We start from the raw sequence: 10,156 nt of genomic DNA on the forward strand, positions 1-10,156 counted from the left end.
GTCCCACCAATTTGCTAGTGCCCTTTTGGCCAGACTTGAAATACTAGCGGATGCAACTATCGAATGAATTGTCTTGAAGATGTTGATTAGAGCATCATTTCATGTACGAGGTGAAAATTCTTCTCCTAAATGTTATTGCTCGGGCTCAGAAGCGACGAACTTGCGTCGTTATCTTGCTGAAGACGTCGTATACTTAATGTTGTGTTGGTCTTCATTGACTGGTCACTGCAACCAAGATGGAAATCCTTGTTAAGATGGTCTCTGACTGGCATAGCGATGATGATGCAAGAATGTTTGACCCATCTTCAAGGTGTTGCTGCGGATGAAGTCGACTTAGTCATAGATTAGCACATATGTCCGTGCGTTGCAATGGGAGAGATTTTTTTTGCGAGAAACAATGGGAAAGATAATTGATGTATCCACCCAAAAAGGTCTCCGCAACGGTGGGCGACAGAGCAAGGAGTTGCGATCTTCTCACTGGACATCTTTGGCCCGCAAAATCGGTGGGGTTGGTCGGCGTGACAGCAAGCACCCAACTCGTACCTTATGTTTTTTCCTCCGTGCCCGCCCCCATCTCAGGGTTGTGCCTCCCTCCTCATTTGGTAGCTGCTTGGCGACCTTTGGGACATGGTTGCTTCAACCACTCTCTTCTATGACAACGCAACCAGATGATTTAATAATCGCATCGCATAAATTTTGTTTCATTAGCATAATCAGGCATGGATGTCCCTTCTTTATCAGAGTTTATTTTCTTTGGTTATTTTAGCATTCATGCGCCCACGGCTTTTTTTCTAATTAGAGCCAAATAACATATTCTCATTTATTTGCACTTGCCCATAATTTCTTTCATTTATAGCCAACCAACATAGAATAAACCGCGCTACTAACCAATGGCCATCGCGAATATTTAAGAAAATACTATATCATCAGGTTCGAAACATTTTGATGTTTTAAGTTTGAAATTTCAGAAAAATATGAACTGCCAAATATTCTTTGAAACATGAACAATTTTGAAAATCACAATCAGTTTTCAAAAACGCGGACATTTTTTTCTGAAAATTCTGCATATTTTTGGAAAAGCACAAACAAAATTAGAAACGGGAAAAGTGTTTGAAACACACAAACTTTTTTTGGAAACCATGAACCTTTTATAGAAACACATACTTTTTTGGCATTTGTGACTATTTTTTAAAATGGAAACATCTTTTGAACATTCAGAACAATTGTAGAAAATGTTTTCTTAGACGCAAACATTATTTTGGACATATCAATAAAACAAGAACATTTGTAGAATATGAAACATTTTATAACATGTAATTTTCTAGATAAATCTTGATTTTTTTGGAAAACACAAACATTTTTTTTACAAATATAGGAACATTTTTTAAATGTTGAACAAATATTGGAACGAGAACAAAAATATAATGTCTGGAACATTTTCCAGAACAGGAATAAAATTTTGGAATTCTGATTTTTTAAATATTTAAACAAAAATTGAAATTCTGTAAATTTTTAATACATAGAAAAATTGAAATTAAATAAGGTAAAAATGAAAAATAAATATGAAAGAGGAAGAGAAAGGAACAGATTTATTTTTTGAAATAGAACATTGAGAAAACAAAAACGGCAAAGACCTCCATGCGAACCTTTGACTATTTGCCGCCCATGCGGCAAATATGGTCTTGGACAGGATAATAAGTGGGCTGGCTTGGTTGGGCCAGAGCGCGCACAGCCTAAGTATGGAATTCTGGACAAACGTTTTTCCTTTTCTAGCGGATGGACGCACAAAAATTTAGTACCTCCTCGAATAGAAAAGAAATCTTTTCAGCGTTGAATTGATGAAAAAAACTGGAAAACGCACCTTGCTTTATTAGTAAAAAGTAGGTATAGATGTTTACTGCCTTATTGTCTATGTTTTCTACTCTGGTTCTAGTTAATAAGAGTGGATGTGCACAAAGAAATGAAGCACAGGCCGGTGGTTTCAACCTCCTAATTTTTGGAGAGAAAAAACCCTCAATGGCATAAGAAATGTTTTTCTTTTTCTTTTTCTTTTTCTTTTTCTTTTTCTTTTTCTTTTTCTTTTTCTTTTTAGGTATTCATTTTTGTAATGGTTTATGGTGGTAATAAGCAACCCAAAAAATTAAAGTTTATATGTGGATTTATGTGTGTGGTTGATGTTAACCTTTTGAATATTAGCATTCTCATGATTATAATTGCGCCCATGCGAATGCACGGGCCAACAACTAGTACTTTGAACATTTGGCATGAAAAGCTCTAGTTTCCTGACAATTTTTGTTAAATTTTACTATCTCCGTTTTAAAATATATGACTCAATTTTATACTAACTTTAGACTAAAATTAGTATAATTTTTTTTAAGATAAGTTAGTACAAAATTGAGTCATCTATTTTGGAATGGATGGACTAGACAGGAAGGCCTATTCTGCTGACCTTGCTATTTTTGCCAACTTCTGAACAAATCGTTTTGCTCTAAACAGATGCCTTGGCTGACTATTAGCTTTTCTTTTTTGAGGGGTGGCTGATTATTTGCTTTGCTGTTCTGGAAGGGCACTAGCTGCACTGTGTTAGGCCTAACAAATGTTCCTTGCTCCTCTTTCAGATCAGGCGGCAGCAGCAGATTTGCACTATGTCTAACTAGCTCCCTACCTAGCTTGGTGCCGAAAGTCAGAGCTGTGATGCATCTTTTGTTCCTAAAATAATTATGACATTCTTCACCTAGCATATTAGACGAGAATTATTTTTTTTTTGCAGAAATTTTTTCAATCTATTCATTTTCAATGATGGTAGTACAACGAACACTGAAAATAATAAAAATTACATCCAGATCCGTAGACCACCTAGTGACGACTACAAACACTGAAGCGAGCCGAAGGCGCGCCGTTGTTATCGCTCCTACCTCGCTGGAGCCAGCCAAACCTTTAGTAGACAGTCGAGAAGTCGTCGTGTTAAGGCCCCATAGAACCAACGCACCAGAATAGCAACCGCCGCAGATGAAGAGTGTAGATCAAAAGGATCCAACCTGAAAACACACGAACGAAGACGAACGACGAACAGATCTGAGCAGATCCACCAAAGACAGATCCGCCGAAGACACCTCCACGCGTCAACCGATAATGCTAGATGCATCACCGGAACGTGGGCTAGGCGGGAAGACCTTTATTCCATCTTCAGAGAGCCGCACCCGTCTCGCCTTCCTAAGCAGGACACAAACCTTAACAAAACTCAAAAAAAAAATCTAAAAAAGCCCTTCCACCGGCAAGAGGCGAGATCTGCTCCGCCTCCATGGCGCTAAGGCCACCGGAAACGGGACGGACCGGCGCCGGCGCCGGCGGGAGGCAGAGCACCCTGCTTTTTGGAGGCGGCGGCTGGCTAGGTCAAGAGAAAGTGTTTCTATTGGGTGTTGAGTTTGTGGCATCCAGATCGCGGGCGTATATCAGACGAGAATAGATGTCACCAAGTGGCTCACAGAGGTCAGTTCAAGCTTTAGCATTAGCAATGCCCATTGAGTCCGACTTGTGCAATTAAGTACTACCTGTGGCATTAGCAAGTAGCATCATCGTGCGGTTTAAAGTGATGCCCTAATGCGAAGGAACTAAGATAGGTCTGTGGCCGACCTGACCTTATGCGTACAATCCTTCTTTCCGATCGTGGATCAGGCGACTAGACAAGGACGGCCTTGAGATTTTTTTTAGACAAAGGACGGCCTCGAGGTGCGACCTAAGAGCATCGCCAGCCGTTGACCTTCCCAGGAGGCATAAAATCGCCGTATGGGGGCGAGCCGGCGGCAAAATCGGCTCTGGGACGGTTGGGCACCTAGCCGACGCCTCGAGGTCGCCCCAGGCGCCGATGTCGGCCCATTATTCGGCCCACCTTCGTCGAAAAATGGCTCGATATTGGTGTGAATCGGCCCATATTCAGCGTGATTCGGCATGAATTCTTCATAATATCTTTTTGCCTCCATAGTACATCACAGAAAATCAACTGAAATCAAATAGTTCAACAAATAGTTCAACAACAAATAGTTCAATACAAATTATATAGTTCAATAAATAAAAACTCATATTTCAGACGTCGTTCCCGGTGTCGCCCTTGAGCCTCAATAGGTGCTCCACGTGTTGCGGTTGTTGATGCACCTGTGAGTCTCGGGTCTCCTGACGCATATTGAGGTAGGTAGTCAGGTTGCCGGTAGCTGGTGATCAATTTGGGTAAGAGGACCCTGCTTGTAGTATGGTTCACTGTCAAACACTGACTTTTCCTGCTCGCTCTTAATGATCATGTTATGCAAGCAAGATGACACGGCAAGTCATGATCTCCCATATTTGATCTTTTGACCAGGTCTAAGCAGGGTACGAACAACAACAAATCGAGATTGGAGCACACCAAATGTCCGCTCGACATTCTTCCTGCAAGCCTCCCGAACCTTCGCAAAGAAGGACTTCTTGCCTACTGGCACAGTGTTTGAGATAGTCTTCACAAATGTCGACCATCTCGGATATATGCCATCAGCTAGGTAGTATCTCTTGTTGTACTGCCGTCCATTGACCTCAAAGTTCACCGGAGGAGAATGACCTTCAACAAGCTTGGTAAAGACAGGGGAACACTGCAGGACGTTGATGTCATTGTGAGTTCCTGGCATCCCAAAGAAAGAGTGTCAAATCCAGAGGTCCTATGTGACCACTGTAAGTGCATCTAGTGCCCCTTAGTGATTTTGGTGTATTGAAGACTTATAGGTTAAGGGACTGATGCGTTTGTGAGTGTACACAGGTGATGCGGTCACCCCAGGTACTCTTGTCGTTTCACCATTATCGCCAAGTAAAGTATTTTCCAAGCGAGAGTCTGGCTATGAAAATAAGATGCAAAAATATGTGGTTCCCGCTCTGCGTCATAAGAAGATAATGTGTGCTACAAAACAGAGATGAATCTTAGGTATGATGCCTGTTCCATATGCTACTGAAGTTGCTCCTCGAATCGTGCCTCAGAAGAAAGTGAAGCCTATGTTCAGAACACCTTGCCAATATTTATACGAAGGCCAATATACGTACATGGGTCCTGGATGAATCAAGCGTACAAAAATGCCATGACAGAGGAGGCGTGTCCTTTTTATTTGTTTTCTAGTTTAATTGGTTTTTGTAGGTTTTTTAGTTTCTACGTACAAGTTGTAACGTGAGGAGTCCTCATCGTTTTCCTAGTCCAAGTCGGTCTAGGCCCAATTGTTAGGCACGACCTATATAAGCAAGGGGCAGCGTTGTCTAGGTTTAGGTTGGAGTTGATACAGATAAATATTCAGAAAAGTCATCTTATGATTGACGCATATCTGAGTTCCTGCGTTCCATGATTTGGATCGTTGATTGCATGTGTTCTGGCTGACTTGATTCCCAGAGCGCTAGCTTCGTTTTGATTCTTGATCAATCAGGGGTCAATCCGATCTCTACTTTGTTCAATCTACTTCTACCACCTCACGTTTTCCATCTGCTAATTACTCTGTCGCCGCCGCCGCCACTGATCATCATTGGTCTAAACCTCTGTCGTCGCCGCCGCCGCTGATCATCATTAGTCTAAACCAATCCATCTAGCTAGCTACTACTCGTTCACGTACAGAATCACCACTGCAACTATATATATTCGGCCTGTTCTAATTCATCTCCTTCCGTTCAATTTTTACTCTGCTAGCTCTTTGCGTCAGTGAAAGATCAGGGCCACCCCATAAAATCATCTCAAAGCTATTTGAGGCATATCAACAGGTCTATAAGTCTATGAGGAGTTTGATATTTACAGAGAAAGTCGACCCCTAAAAATGAAGTTCTTCAACTGAAGACTTTGGATTTCTGAAGACTTTCTGAAGACTTTGAAAGTGAAGAAATTGATGTGATCGTAAAGACTAGGCAATCATTCGAGGAACATGAAGCGTGAAGACTTTTGTTTTCGTAGTTCCATTTTCTCTTTCTTGAGTCATAGGAAACACCGCACTATTAAAGGGGGTCGAGGAAATACTAAGGAAAAATTTCCATGTGATGCTCAACTCAAAATCCTACACCTACCAATCCCTTTGAGTATAGCCATTGGAAATCTCATACAGTTCAGTCATATTCTTCAGTGATAGAGACGAAGTTATTCTGGTCTCCGAGGAATTTGTTCTGACTGAGGAGTTAGGAATTCACCAGTGTGAATTGCCTACACAGTGAGGAACATGATAGCCCTGAGGATTTTGATAGTCAAAATTCCGACTGTTGCTGTGCTATGCGCCAGCGGTTCCAAAATATCTACCCATCTAACGGTCATATCAGACAAGAGCATTTATGTCTTATCATGTCGGGTTGCTCCCTAGGCTATAAATAGCCGCCCCCTTCAACCACTAGCTGGTTGGCTGCTCCGAGAGAAACTGATACTTGTCATTTGAGAGCAGCCCATCCTCCGAAGACTTTGAGCGAAAATCATCAAGTGAGGAAAACCCAAACCCCAAACCTACAAACCCCAAAGTGATTGAGCATCACTGAAGAGATTGATCCTGCGTGGATCTGACGCTTGTTTCCTTTAAAGACTGTGATTCTTCCAGACGGTTAGGCGTCAAGGTCTAGAGCATCCAAGAGGAATTGTGGATCGCCGAGTGACCGAGTTTGTGAAGGTTCGGAAGTCACCTGAAGACTTACCACGAGTGATTGGGCGAGGTCTGTGTGGCCTTATCTCAAGGAGAATACGGTGAGGACTGTGTGTCCGGGACTGTGTGTCCTCGAGTTTAAATACTCAGCCGCTCCAACCAGATGTACAACTGAGACAGCAGTTGGAACTGGTCTACCAAATCATTGTCTTCACCGAGCTTCCTCGTTCTATTTCCTCAACTCTTTAATTTCATCATGTATGTTGTTATGTGCCTGCTCATATCTGTCTGAAGACATTGACTGAAGACTTTCTCAATTTCCTCGGTTCTATTTCTTCAGTCTGTCCGTCTTCTTTCTTGTGTTATCCTGTGTTTACGCTTTCTGTACTCTGTGCTTGTCTTCATTTCATTATGATGACTATGCTTGTATTTTGTTATGTTCCTTTCTGAGTACTTATTCCGCTGCAAGTAGTTCTTCATTTAGGAATTTCCTCACCAGCAAATTCCTCAGTGAAGAATTCATAAAAATCACCTATTCACCCCCCTCTAGTCGATATAACGCACTTTTAGCCACTACCTCAGGTACTACACGGCAACCGCCTTTGGCGCCTTTTTACAACCCCTGCGAAGCAAGTGGACAGTTCTACTATTTCTAATGCATGCAGTCGATGCTTCCAAGCATCCCAGGAAATCCTTTTGTTGCATTCTGTGCTAGGATCCGAGCAGTGTATTCAGCATTGGGTGATCGTAAGTATTGTGGTCCAAACACTGCCACCACTGCCCGACAGAACTTGTAGAAACACTCAATGATCATGGACTCGGCCATGCGCCCATAGTCGTCGAGTGCATCACCGGGAGCTCCATATGCAAGGATCCTCATAGTTGTCGTGCACTTCTGGATTGAGGTGAATCCAGGTGTGTTGGTGCAATCCTTCTTGCACTTGAAGTAGCTGTCGAACTCTCGGATGGAATTCACAATCCCGAGGAAAAGCTTTCGGCTCATCCGATAACGGCCCCGAAATGTTTTTTCACCGTGCAATGGAGCGTTGGCGAAGTAGTCGGAGTAGAGCATGCAGTAGCCTTCCAGACGATGCCGGTTCTTTGCTTTCACCCGCCCCGACGCTGAGGCACCTCGCTGCGGCTTTTCATTGCTCGCGAGCAGGCCGGCGAGGGTGGCGAGCACCATGAGATGCTCCTGCTCCTGGACATCGGTTTCGGCTTCCTCCTCCAGCAACGCCGCGAGCGCTTCCTTATCGTCCGAGTCCATCCCCGGGCCGGGCAGACAAATAGCCGAACACCTTGCGGGCGTGGTGGGCGTACACCCACCGGTGTACAACCCCTGCGCGGCCGGAACGCCGGAAAAATCGTCCGGATGGCGGTGGAGAGGCTGCCTCGGCGAAACCTCTTCTCTTTTCCGGCGGGGGGTGGCCTATCTAGCTGTGGTGGGTGGTGGGCGGCGCCGGGATTGGCAGGGTGGCGACTGAGCGCGAGGGGGGGGGGCGGAGGCGAATCTGAACGGCCGGCTTGACTTTTCGCCGATAGTGTGGCCCCAGGTGTGCTTTTCCCTTGCGCCGGAGCCCCCGAGCGCCCCCCAGTGCGCCGGGTTCGGCCTGCGATCGCCGGGCCCAAAAACGGGCCGAGCCGACGGAATTCGGCGTCTTGGGGGCGCGACTGGGCGTTTTTTCGGCGCCGGCGCGTAAAAAGTCGCCTGGGGGGCTGTTGGGGGTGCAGCTGGAGATGCTCTAACCATGAGGTCGTCACGGCCGTCGGGCCTACGAGGGCGCCGGTGCTATGAAGTTAAAGGACGTGGCGTCGGCCGCCGGTGTTGTGAATGTGCCCGCCAGGGTAAGAGAGAGAGGAAGAAGGATGTGCAAAACAGAGTTTCTACACAAACGACTACCAATTAGTTAGAAAGTAGGCAAGCAAGACGATTTTATGGTTTATAGCATACCTTCAAATCGCCCATAACCGCGAACGGTTCAGACGCAATTTGTCATTCAGCGTGGCACCCACCGGTCCGGACGTCTGTTTTAACGCAAACCAGGTGGATTTTGCGGGCGTCCGGACCGCTGGTCCGCTGCCATATACGCGTCCGTCGCCCAAGACTCATCGAAAACCCTCCTAACAAGAAAACTCTCAACACAAAATGGTTGCCGCGCATGCCGGCCACCGTCTAGTAGTCCACGTTTGAGTTTTGAAATTTCCACCGTGGAAGCTACGTTTTCAGGGGATACATATGGGGGCGCATATCAATGGCAGCACGCCCTCGAAGAATCCTCGGCAAAGCAACAGGCGGTACACCACCGTGCTCCACCGCCATCGGGGACTCATCGCCCGGTGGGCGCCAATGCGCCATGGCCGTCTTCGTCGAGCGGCCGTCAGGGACGGAGCTTGCATGTAGGCATTGGGGTCAATTGACCCAAATGAAATTACTAAATCCTTCATTAACTTAGTATTAATCACTTTTGATTTATAGAAGATGACCCCATTGTCATGGATATGACCCCATCAAGCTTTTTTTCTAGCTTCTTCCCTGGCGGCCGTCGGACAAGTGTTGGTACACACGCTACCTAGGTTCAGGTTTCAAAGGGGCTGGCCTGTGTTGCTGGACGTTCATGCCAACGATCCATGCATGCCTCGTCGGTTCGGCGTTATTCCATTCATACAGTGCGTGTCTCGTCGGCAAGCACCAGATCCAACGCTCTTTTGATTGGGTCCTCTTCCCCGTGTCTCTACTCTTCTTTTGGCATACCTTGAGCTTATCCGGCGCTGAGCGTGCAAACAGTGGTACGGTGGCCGGCACACTTATGGCGGTGGGTCATGCATGGTCCCTCGCATCTAATTTACCGAGTTCACCCACTCGATGTTACAAAATCTCCACCATTCCCTCCGGAAACAAAAATATAAGAACGTTCTAATTTTTCTGTTGATCATTTCTTGAAAACCGCCTATCTAAACGCTTTACTATTTTTTTTGGAGGGAGTACTTAAAAAAGAATAGTGTTTTTTAGGCAGATTGCTTCGTCCAACATTTCTTTTCTTTCTCTGTTGATCATTTCTTGAAAACCACCTATCTAAACGCTTTAATATTTTTTACGGCGGGAGTACTTAAAAAAGAGCCTTTTTTCGGCAGAGTGCTTCGTGCTTTTTTCTCTTCTATGATCATTTTATGAAAACCACCTTTATTATCCCATTTTTTATCGACTTACTGAATGAATTATATTTTCATTGGCAAGTCAATAAGTGATTACAAAATAAAACCATGGACAAAATTTGTTAAACATTTATATTTACAAAATCATGTAATACATACATCTAAACTATGGGCTAATGTAGTAGAATATCTATACCCCATAGCAAAGCATGGGCAAATACCTAGTGAATTAAACAACGAATGTGTAGAGTAACCATATATTAGTTGAGTTATGCTACACCAGCAAACTAAATTGTACATAAAAAAATTCATTGATCCAAAATGCATCGAGCTCCACTATCAGAGATAATGGAACATGACTAAATTGTACATTATTAAACTTATTATTA

Source organism: Triticum dicoccoides, chromosome 6B, assembly GCF_002162155.2.
Source record: "Triticum dicoccoides isolate Atlit2015 ecotype Zavitan chromosome 6B, WEW_v2.0, whole genome shotgun sequence".
Lineage (NCBI taxonomy): Eukaryota > Viridiplantae > Streptophyta > Magnoliopsida > Poales > Poaceae > Triticum > Triticum dicoccoides.